We start from the raw sequence: 12,731 nt of genomic DNA on the forward strand, positions 1-12,731 counted from the left end.
AATCTAGCAGAATTTGTTCACACACCCTTGCAGCTGCAGCAGACAACAAAGATTTACAGGAATTTGTTGATCCTTATCTCAGTGGAAACATTCCTCATAATGCTACACCTGCAGCCACTGCAGAAGGAAACTAGTTTGCAGGTCGTAAGCCTGGAGATGCACCAAAGGTAAGAAAGAGAAGCAGGGAGCCTGTAAATGTTGCAAGATGCACCCTAGGGGAAGTGTTTACTGATACCACCCCCGACTTTTCTCCAATAAACTACCAAAGTCAACACCAAGGTGGACTGAAGATGGTATTCACAAGAGTACCCACACAGAGCCTCCTGAGCCCGTCTCAAAATCTACAAATGATACGCCCTTTCAGCTGAGTGCAATTCAAGGAAACATTCGCAAATGTTTTGGATGTGGATGTGCTCTCAGAGATGGCCCGCCAAGGTACTGTGTGGACCCTTTAGATTCTAAGTATTGTTTGCGTCATAAAGAACAAGACCACTTCTTCTCAGAAAAGTATGGGAAGTGGATTCCTAAAATGGAAAATAAGCATTTCCACATTGCAAATGCGTGTGCAAACAAATATCAACAGTTTGTTCCATCTGATGTTGAGGTTTGTTTAAGCCACACTTTAACAGCCAATGTGGCAGCATTTTTGTCAGCCAGGATTAAACTGTTAAGTAAGAAAAGATCATCATTCGGTGTATCTTGTAAGGGTGGTGGCAACCTTTAGGAACATTCTAATGGAACAGGATGGTGTTTTAGTTTTTACACTCGTTACAAATATATTCAGGTTTTTCTTGCATGACAAATTAGTTTAACATAATGTCATAACTTTATATAGTGGACACAACGCCGACAAAAATCACAAAAACCAAATAACAAAGAGTAACTGGACAGAATGGATAATGGTCAATGAAACTTGGCACAGACATTGTACTTTACAGTGTACGAACCACATGATGCTCTTTTCATAACAATCATACCTTATCCTATTACAATTGAACGGTAACGTCATAAAAAATATATTCATTTGTTAACTTTCTTTGTGAAGATTTTGAGGTAATGAAAATGTAGTACTAAATTCTCATTACAGTGTGCCCAACGCCTGGAAATCAGTGAATCGAAAAATGCTGCTAGCATGGTATTAGTTTCCAGAACAACTCCCCTCAAGCCAAGGAGTCCTGTTTTGGAGCTTGTGGCTCTTCTAGCATTTAACAGTGAACTGAAAACTGCTGTGAGAGAGTCTTCCCTTAAGCAAAACCTGCGTTGCATTATTCTCATTACATCCTGTGCCCAATGCCTGGAAATCAGTGAATCGAAAAATGCTGCTTGCATGGCATTAGTCTCCAATCAATGAGCTTTCTGAAAAGATTGCTTAGCATGGCATTAGTCTCCAATCAATGAGCTTTCTGAAAAGATTGCTTCTGGTATTAGCGCTATTAAACCAATTAGGTATTTGGTCTCATATAAGACTTTACTTTCCATTTACAATTCATTAGTCCAACCTCATCTCGATTACTGCAGTTCGGTGTGGGGATCCTCTTCTAAGAGTCTTTCTCAAAAGTTACAAATTTTACAAAATTGCACAGCACGCGTCTTAACATTTTCAAATTATGATCGTAGTACTGATGAATTGTTGCCGATGGTAAACTGAATTAAACTGGACCGTCAACGCCTTGGCAATAAATCAATAATGATGTACAAGATTGTGAATAATATGGTTCCGGAATATCTTAGTTCATGCTTTGTCTTCAGTTCTGATGCTTTAACTTATAACCTAAGAGATAGTGATGGTACGCTTGCTATCCCACAGCCCCGCACTAATTATTGTAAAGGAAGTCTGTCTTACAGCGGAGTTGTACTGTGGAATAGTCTGCCCTTGATTATTCGACAGTTGCTGTCTCTCAATGAATTTAAATCTAAGCTGAAGAATAAATGAATTTGACAGTAGTCTTATATAAATTTTATTTTGTTTTCATACACAGCTTCCTTGTAAAGCAGGTTTTTATCATTTCTCTTATTGTAGTAGCTATTCACAACATTAATTTAGTTAGGTAGTTAGATTTTAAATTAAATACTGTATAGTCCTGAAGGAAACACCGTGTCTAAATAAAGATTTTACCTTTACCTTACCTTAACAACTCCCCTCGAGCCAAGGAGTCCTGTTTTGGAGCTTGTGGCGCTTCTAGCATTTAACAGTGAACTGAAAACTGCTGTGAGAGAGTCTTCCCTCAAGCCAAACCTGCATTGAGTTTCATGTACCAGTTGATATTGTTAGTTTAAAGGGGCACTAAGTCATGATATTTTAGCATCAAGGGAGACCCAAAAATAATGGTCTACGTTTTACAAGACTATATTATAGCACTGAGCTTATTTACTGTCGAGTGCTGTTACGGATGGCGAGGATGGAAATGGATTAAAACTTAAAAAAAAATTGGCCGATTTTTACAAGTTGTAATGCTGTGTCTTCAAACAAATCGCCAAAAAAATATGGTTTATTCTCACTGTTGAATGTCATTTCATATCTTCGTAATTCTAAAGGAGCATTTTATGCATGAATAAACGTACAAAGGAATGATTTTACAAGAACTGATCTGAAGACAGCAAACAGCCCGTGACAGTGCCAATTTAATCTTGATAATTTCCACTTTAATTAAACCTTTAAAATGTTGAAGATCATTACAAAATGTTCACTTTCAGTAAGTGAGAGCAATGGCCATAACCTTACCGACTCAGGCCATGAAATTGACCCTACTGTTTATATTCAGTACTTTTATTTTAAAATAAATTATACCAGTGTGTAATATTTCATTGTGAGACAGGTTGGAAGAGGCGTTGGACACTGTGACAGAACCTTTAGCCTGCAGCCTGTTGTACTAACCGATTGTTAAATTAGTTGTATTTCACATTGTGAATTAAAATTAACTTATTTTTGCTGTTACTGTCAGTATTCCCTTTTGGTTTTCAATAGATACTCAGTCCGCTTTAAAATTGCATAAACCGATTTTGGATCTGCAACAAAATCTGCATGAATAGGCCTTACGCTACCTCATACCAATACCCGGACAGCTTTCATACAGGGCACCTATTCTGCAAGACAGGTGCAATTTTTGGACCAGCACCCTGTAAACACCTTGACCAGTTCATTTTTCATACCAGGTGCAAACATATTGTACCAGTGTTGTGTGAACAGGGTAACCTGCGTGCTCGGTGCCTAAAAAGCAGGGAAAGGAAAGCTTGGATCAATGCTCATTCCGCACTTGGCGCGAATCACCCTTCTTCATTATCCTTTCGGCGCCATCCACCAAGGTTAGTGCCGGAACAGGTAAAACAAATTGTATGGATAATGTAGGTTAGTTTTCTTTTTCTTCACTTTCTTAGAACAGAAAGATCAGCAGTTTTGGTATGGATGAATACCCATATGGCATGAAAAGCATATCACCTGAAGAATATGCTCTACGAGAGCAAGGTTAAAAAGAATGGCAGGGTAATTAGTTACTTAATCGTCATGTCTATTAGGCTTACACCCCGAGTTGGAGTGCACTAATTGCAAGTCAACTGCGATGATCACATCTTCAATTCAGATAGGTTTCTGCTGTTTATAATAATGAGCCACAGACTCTTGTCACCCATGACACATTACTATGTACGTTAACTGTAATTTTACAGTGTAAGTTTTACAAAGACATTGACTTTTTCTTTTCTGGGAAAAATATTTGATGCTAAACCCGGCATTCCTCATTGGCCCGGGGCCCGGTTTTCGGGTCTTTTGACTAATGCCAGTGCGAGGTACTAGCTGGTCTGCGAAAATATCAAGATGGCTGAACAAAATGGAGGGAGATCGGCTTGACAGTTATGGGACGATTTCGAAGGCAATTACTGGAGTAGGCGGCTGTCAAGAACGAATTTCAACTTCACTAGAGAATTACCTGTGAAACTACGAACTTTAGAGACGGTAGTGAAGCGTTTTTAAGCTGCACGATGAATCAAAGAAACCTTTGTGGATACCAAGCAGTAAACGTTATATTTTACTTAAGTTTTCTTATGTATTTTACTAATTCTTTTTTCCGAAATTTTGAGGAGTCCAGAAGGGGGGTCCAGGTTTTGTCTACACTCGTAATCTATGGCAGTACCATCGATTATGTCATAGTACTTTAAAGCAGCAAGCCAACATGGGCCTTTAACAGAAAACCAGCAGATGTCCTTTTTTCACCCTTGATGTTATCTGCATTGAATGGAAAAGCATGCATGTGCCCTCTCGCAGAGGTTTTTACATTTACAACAATCGTAAAATCCGTTATATTGTACTGTATTAAAAACTAAACATTTTGCTGGCAAGTCACATGTTCCACAAATAACAACAACTTTTGATGTAAACAAAGCGACTTCTTCATCAGGGACAGTCACGTTTACACCCACTCTTTCTAGTTTTCTCAATCCCTGATAAAAAGGTGCAAAATAAGTTAACATCTGTGGTTTGTTTGAGCCATTAACCACAGACCAGCGAAAAGCATATTTTCTCTGCATTTCTCTTGTACGGCAACTCATTCGTAACAAAATACAGGGGCCATAGCGAAAATGAGGATGATTTGAATAAGGGCACTTTGTCAGTTTTCCAAGTCAGTGATATGTTATTGGGCTTACACAATATCCCATTGTTTTTAAATAGAGACTTGTATATGTGGCCATCGTATATGTCACTGATTTTTCCAGGCTGAGGAGTCTGCCTGAATCTATATTGAAGATCATCAAAAAAGCCATCTCTGGCTAAAAAGCTTTGTACTTGCTAGGCTATAGAAACTTCAATAAAAAACGATGTGGCTGCGTGCTTTGTTAAGTCCAGTTGGCACAAGTCGTTTGGACACACTGTGTTCAATTCAATCATTTAGAAGAAGCAAACATTTGGAACAGTATTTATGACAAATAATTGGGCTTTTCAAATGGTGAAAGTACTTGTAGCAACTAATCTGTCAACAGACAATCTACACTGAGACTTTTTAGCGTTGCCTGTTGCATTTTCATTGCGTTTAATTAACGCCCTTCTGGCACGCCTATTCTACTCATTAGCAACCTGAACGCTAGACTTTCCCGATATACGCAAATTTGGCTCAAGATTGAATTGTAACCAGCAGAAAATCAAGACCTTCCTTCACCAGAGGAATATCGAATGGAAATTTAACCCTCCTGGTGCCTCTCACATGGGAGGGGTATGGGAACGAATCATACGCTCCATACAAAAGATCCCCAGAAGTTTTCCACGTGAACAACTGATTTCTGGAGAAACCCTGGGTACCTTGATGGCCGAAATCGAAGGGATCCCTAACAGCCACCCGTTAACTCCTAACAGTGACAACCCCACTGATCTAGAACCTTTGACTCTGAATCACCTGCTTCTTCAGCGATCAAATCTGAATTTGCCTCCTGGTGTGTTCGTGAAGGAAGATTTCTATTGCCGGAATCGCTGGAGACAAGTCCAGTACCTCACCGATGTCTTTTGGAAGAGATGGCTAGCAGAATACTTGCCCTCTCTACAAGAACGACAGAAATGGGTCAAACCACGTCAGAATTTTGCTGTTGGTGATCTTGTACTTATTGCATATGAAAGAGTTCACCGTGGTCAATGGCCTTTGGGGCGTATCGTTGAAGTCCACCCAGGGGACTTCAACGATACGATGGATTCATAAGATCTGCCAAGGTTGCAATGACGTCCACCATTCTACGAGACCTATTACCAAACTGTGTCTCCTCAAGAGTGGAGCACTACCGTGAAATGACTGAATATTGAACTTGGATGATTTAAGCTTCATGACTCTTTTCTTAAACATCTTTAAGGAACATTTTTGGAAACCTAGTTGCAGTATTAGGTCTTCTAGTTGCTCAGTCAATTTATTTGTGAATTTTTCTTAAGTTCAGGGCCGGAAATGTGCAACTAATCTGTCAATGGGCGATCTACACCGCAACTTTTTAGCGTTGTCTATTGCATTTTCATTGTGCTTAATTAACACCCTTCTGGCGCGCCTATTCTACTCATTAGCACCCTTAAGCGTTTCCTACACATTTCTTCCATAAATAGTCCTATTTTACTTTTGTCGGTCCTTTTTTTGCGGCTAGTACTGCGCTGTTCTCGGTGAGTTGTAGACGTATGCTCTTCTTGGTGTATTTAAGATTTTTGCTGTTCTCGGCGAATTTTCATCTCACATGTTTCTAGCCGTTCCATAATTTGTAAGTATTTGCTATTTTCGTTTCTGTCGTTGTCGGCTTCATTTTCGTTTATTTTGTTGTTAATTAGCTTATGTAACACCTGTGTATTTTGTTTGTTATTTTTCAGTTGAATCGTTTGCTCCGATTTCTCTGTTTGGTTGTTTTCTCCGTTTTTCTTCCTTTTTTTTTTTGCATTAAACGAATTCAAAATGTGAAATGTTTGATTGTTGTTGCGGTCATTACAGTACTTCATGAAATTGTGGAGTGATTGTAAGCCAGAGTGAACATCAGCACAATCAGCCATGGCTTCCCCATATTAATGATGCCGAGTGCAGTACGTAATAATAAGAAGCATGCTGACACTCACAGTAACAGTAGCTGCTGGGTATATAAATTTGTCTTGATCGTTTTGTTCCTCGTGAAGGGGTTCCATACTTTCAAAGTCGCTTAGTGCCATAACATCAGTGTCTTCAGGACTGGTGAAGAAATTGACAAGGTCACTATCTGGCGTCAGAAGTTCTCTTTCTATGGTGAATAGTTCTTCAGAAAAATAGCCTTTCATGTCCATTACCACGTCTTCATACCACTTGTCTTTGCTTCCATGGTCATCTTCTGCTACTTTGCCACTGGATAACTCTTTTACCATTTGCAAGTATATTTCACTTCCACCAGTCAATTCATCTGAGGTATTAGAAACCCGAGGATCACCTTCATGCAGAAATGACACGAAGCAATCATCTGCTGATGTTGTTTCACTGCCGCTTCTTTGAGAATTGGATGAAGGGCCCTCAAAGCAAGATCCAGGAGATAGTTGTGGCATGGAGCATCCAAGCTCTTCTTGTGTGTACTCTGTGGTTATTGACTGCACCGGGTCGTCCATTTGGTTTTATGACGAAGCAAAGGCTTCAGCTATTTCGGATTCATAATTTAATCTGCTCTGGATGAATACCAACTCTTCATCATGGGAAGCTAATGAAGTTTCAGGTAAGGTAGATCTACTTCGCCTGAAAGATCCTTTTGGACGCCCTCTTCGCTTGGACATTTTAAGTATGTACTTGTATCTTTCCTGACTGTATTTCCACGAGTGAATTTTTGTCAAATGCTCAGATACAACCGTTGCTGCTCCTTATCTTACAAGGTAACTGAATATAGCAATAAAATTTAGAGAGACTAATTGACCCTTTCTTGATATGAAGATACAATATGTCAGTCTATGGAGTGACAGCACTGGCAACCTTATATGTACTGAGATATCTCGAAACACGTACACAGAAAGCACGTTTTTTTTAAGTTTAGTACGTCGGTGCCATTGGGGTGTGAGGATCTTGGGAACATAACAGCTCTATTGATTACTCTATTTTACGATTATTGACCACTACAGTCATGTCTTCATCAGCAAGAGAAAACCTGAAGTGGGTGTTGGTCTCCTGAAAGAATGATGAATCCTATATAGTTGTACAACAAAGTAAGATAGATGGTTTGCCTGAGACAGGCAAGGAGGTTTTCGCCGAGCTGGACTACTTCAATCCAATTCTGTCCAAAGAGAAATCAAAAAAGTGGCTTGTTACTGTTATAGACACAGGTAAAGAGCTCTTAGCTTCATTTTGGATCTGTATACTTCGTTAAAATAAGCTAGTAAAGTGGTGCTTGTATTATAATAACTCTATATTCTAGCGGGTAGTTTTTAGGCGGGAAAAACCGTTGCAAAGTAATATTCATTGCAGCCGATATACCTTTTTTCAGTCAGTTAGTTAAGATGTAAGATATAACTTACAGAAGTGTAGACACGAACATGTGAAACACCGTCGGTGGCAACTTTCACCATAGCAAATTAATGAATTTAGCTGTGGTACTGCCACCTCAGAGAGCCGTGACATTAGCTAGTTCACATCTCAGTGACCCCTCAAAGAATGTCAAGTAAGCTTCCGATTTCTTCTTATTGTAACTAAAAACTCTGAAATCAATTTTATAGGCAATACAAATGTGCATAATGTACAACACTACAAAAAAACATATTTCAGAGACAAAAACTCCAAGTTTTGTAACTAGATGAAAAATTTGTGTGCTCAAAATGTCATGACCTTTCTGTGGCCTCCTTCAATTCTATTGAAGAGGAAAACAGAACCTGTCTGGCCCACTCTGCAACCTTTGAATTAATTAAATTGGGCCATAACTACATGAACTTGATATTAGACGTTAGTTAATGTGGTATAATTGTTTACTTATGCAGGGACTGAAAAAGAAATAAAAAAGGAGTTCCTGAGTTTGCTGCACGTCTTAAAGAGACAAAAGAAAAAAACAACTCTCAATGAGCCTAGAAAGAGAAAGCCCACAGAGAAAGCACTGGAACAGATGGAGAATTGGCAAGGGGAGGAGGAAGAAAGAAGAAAGAATTCTAAATCAAAGAAAAAAGTGAGAGAGACTGATGTTGGTGGGGAAAAAGAGACTCAGTAAAAACGATAAAACAGTTGGCAGGGAAGAGACCGCTAAAGGCATCAACACAAGAAAGGAGAAAATTAAATCAACCAAAAGGAAAGCAACAGAACCTCTTGACTTCCAAAGATTTATTAAATTTGCGATTTTCTTCAATCTTTGTTTGAAGTTCTTCTCAACAAGTATCTTTACATCGTATGTAATGAAAATGCCCAAACATTTGACACATGTTTTCCACTTAAATCCCAGAGCTTCGTCTTCATGATTTTGAAGAGATCCAATCCACATGGCTTCTGTTTTCATAACATTCAGTTTTAAGCCCGAGACTTTCTCAAAATCGTTAAGTAGTTTAAGCAAAGCTTGAGCAGAGTTCAAATCCGCTAAAATGGCAGTTGTATCATAAGCAAACTGAAGTAATTTAGTTTCCGAATCCCTTATTTTAATCCCTTTAATATTTTCATCGTTTCGTACTGCAATAGCCAATATTTCAACACAAATGACAAAGAGATACGGAGAGAGGGGATCTCCCTGTCTAACCCCACGCTCAACATTAAAATAGTGGGAGCATAGTCCATTATTTATTATGCAGCTTTTTACATTTTTGTAAAAAGTATTAACTCATCTTATAAGATCAGGTCCAAAATTAAATAGCTCCAAACACTTTTTAAGAAAATGCCATTCTAAGCTATCAAAAGCTTTTTCAAAATCAATAAATAACAAAAGGCCTGGCAAAATTTTTAGCTTGCGTGAAACTCATTATGTCACGAATTAAACTATATTCTCTCCGATGTTTCTTCCTGGAATGTATCCAGTTTGATTATGATGTATTGTTCCCGGTAGCAACCGTTTCATCCTTTCGGCAATGACTTTCGAAACAATCTTTGCATCAACATTTAAAAGAGAAATCGGCCTCCAGTTTTTTAGGTCGCAGCGATCTAGGTCCTTTTTTTCAATGAGAGTAACTACAGCCTGCTTTTGTGATGAGCTCAATTCTCCTTTTGTAAATGATACATTAAAACATTCTACTAGACGGTTTCCAATAGAAGCCCAGAATATTTTGTAAAATTCTACCGGTAATCCATCGTTACCTGGAACCTTATTTGGAGGGAAGGAGTTTGAAACTTCAGTACACAGTACATTCCTCCAAACTAATCGCTCCCTCGCCACTTTGTCTGAGCTCATTCGACAGAGTTGGCATTGGCAAGTCTTCAAATTTGAAAGATTGTTCATTTTGTTGCCAGCTATTCTGCTTAGATTTGTAAAGGTTCTCATAAAAGGTCTTACCAGCATCCAAAATTTCAAAAGGATCAGTTGTAATCACCCCACTCATATGAAGTTTCCGAATATGTTTTTTTAGATGATTTCGTTCTTCCAAGTTGAAAAAATATTTGGAGTTCTTTTCACCGTGCTCATGCCAGCGTGCCCGTGATCTTACGATTATACCTTCAACCTTTTCTTCATACAATTTTTCAATCTGCTCTCGAAGCACATTTAAAATCGTTTGATTTTCCTGAGGATTATTTTCAAAAATTAAAGAACCTTCCTTAAATTCCTTGTTTAACTTCTGTTCTTCCAATTTCTTTTCCTTACATTTATTCATTGAATATTGTCTGGAATATTTTTTAACGTTATATTTCACCCAGTCCCACACTGATCGCGGGTCTTCAAGATCGATCTCACCTTCCTGTACCCATTTAGGTATTAGAGAATTTATTTTTTCAACGTAAGTCTCGTCACTCAGCAAGGAACAATTAAGTTTCCAAATCCCAGGACCCTTAACTTTTGCATCAACACCTTGAAATTCTATTAGGATTGCGGAATGGTCTGTTTTGATAGAGGGTATTATATCGACCGAACAAACATTATCCGCTAGAGAGTTTGAAATTAGCCAGTAATCTAATCTAGAAAAAATTGGGGGTTCCGATTGACTCCATGTATAACTACGTGTCGTAGGGTTTTTAATGCGCCAAATGTCATGTAAATCCAGCTCTGATTGTAGCTCTTCTATTGTGTTAATTACAGATTGCCTTGGGAAAAGGTTACCACCTCTTTTGTCCACTGTGGGGTTTAATGGACAAGTAAAATCTCCACCTATAATGATATTTTCAATAGTATCAAAATCATTTTTCACAATAGTCTGCAATAGCGAGAGATAGAAGGCAACTAATTCATTGTCTCTGTTTGGACCATAAATGTTTACTCGAAGGATTTGTTCACCATTGAGTATCACTTTCAGTATGAGAAATCTGCCATATGCGTCAGCTACCTTTTGTTCAACAATACAATCAAAATTATTTCGAATCAAAATCGCAACCCCACAGGCGTTGTTAGCCCTGTGGGAGCAGAAGAATGAGGCGCCCCACTCCCTTTTCCATTGGGCTTCATTGTTCTCGGTCGAATGAGTTTCCTGTAGAAATATAATATCTGCTTTTTGTTTTCTGCACCAGGTGAAAATTGTTTTTCGTTTTCGAAAGTTGCTGATGCCTCTGATGAAAAGAAAGACAGACAAAGAAAGGAAAAACGGCTAAGTCGGATGAAGCTGATGCCAAAATAAAAGCTTTAAAAGAGGCAGCTCTGAAGTTTTTTACTGACAACGACAGTGAACCAGAAGTGACAGAAGTAGATGTGCAGTAAATAACCAACCATTTGCTCCCCAGTAAGTCTGCAACCACACACAACAAGAAAGGCAGCATGTTCTGCCAGATGCTCAACGAAAGATACCCTGAATTCTCAGGTGACCCATTGGCAGCTAACGATTTGGAAACAGATTATCCATCAGCTCCTCTTCTTGTTCAAAAGAATCCGTGAATTTCCTATCCAGTACCAATAAATAACCCATCAGCTAATCATCTGGTACCAAATATAATGTCTTGTTGTGAAAACTCGGTGGTCGCCACTTCAACAGCACTACCAGCCAAAAATGCAATAATGCAATGTCCTCTCCAAGACGAATCATCTTCAAACCAGCCTACGAGTAAGCTGCCGGACAACACACTGCACAGCACACTCCTGAGACCTGAATTGGTCTCCCAGGTAGTCAGTGCCTTTCAAACTGTAAATTACCCTGAGCTGGCCACAGTGGGCGAAGACAGTGCAAACAAAGGACACATAAGCAATCTGCTTGAGGAGACGATTTTGTCTATCAGAAAAGGTCCTGAGGAATCAGGCAAAGCGGAATTCCAAAATTTTGCAAGCCTATCATTGACCGGCTCAAACAAGAAATTAGAGAACTGCGTGGTTGTCAACTACCTGGTAAGTTAGGAGAATCGCGTCGTAGTTCCCAATTTATTTGTTATTTGTAATGGTAATCATTCAAAAGCAAATGGACACAAGCATGCATATAGAACATCCAAAGTAAGCTAGTTAAAACATCGTTTTGTTTTAGATACAATTTTAGAAAGTTTATTTAAACTTTTCCTTATCTGTCATAAATGCCAGGCAGCCAATGCAAACATGACTGTATTATCAATCATAAAAATTGTGATTTGCATACCTCACAGGAAAGTTACTAGCATAATGTCGTATAAGCGGCATTCACTTGATGGTCACACTTGTCTAGGCAATTCACACAGGCTCAAATCTACGCCCAGAAATAAATTTCGAAGTTGTCTTATTGTAAATACTGAGAAGGCGACAACTAGAGTTGTTTACACTTCTAATAGCTAAATATATATATTATAAGCTCCATGTACATATATCTATTTTGGTAGAGTTAATCACAAAAACAAGGCTTGTGACTACATCAGAAAAAAGCTAGATGAGGACACCACGCTAAACTTAAGAACGAAGCTCAACACCGATGAAATCATCTCCCTTTTGGAATTCACCCTCTCCAACAACTACTTTACGTTCAATGACTCTGTCTACAAACAGATACATGGATGTGCAATGGGGAGCCCAGTTAGCCCAGTCATAGTAACCTCTGCATGTAGGTAATTGAAGAATCAGCTATCGCCACTTCAACAACACCCCCAAAAGTCTGGAAACGTTATGAAGACAACAGTTTTGTCATAATAAAGAAACACTCTGTTAGCAAGTTCCACGATACTCTTATTGCAGTTGACCCCAAAATATCTTTCACCCTCGAAACTGAGAACAATGGC

General features: G+C 38.7%; 1 protein-coding gene and 1 pseudogene across 1 annotated transcript in view; one reads left to right on the forward strand and one right to left on the reverse strand.

The window, feature by feature from the left end:
* LOC146450379 (transducin beta-like protein 3) overlaps nucleotides 1-12,731 on the reverse strand; it is a 223,702-nt gene that overhangs the window by 63,480 nt on the left and 147,491 nt on the right. The window lies entirely within an intron of this gene.
* LOC146450388 (uncharacterized) overlaps nucleotides 11,494-12,731 on the forward strand; it is a 2,044-nt pseudogene continuing 806 nt past the window's right edge.

The sequence above is a fragment of the Pavona decussata genome, unplaced genomic scaffold, assembly GCF_977016875.1.
Source record: "Pavona decussata unplaced genomic scaffold, jaPavDecu1.1 SCAFFOLD_468, whole genome shotgun sequence".
NCBI classification, from domain to species: Eukaryota; Metazoa; Cnidaria; class Anthozoa; order Scleractinia; family Agariciidae; genus Pavona; species Pavona decussata.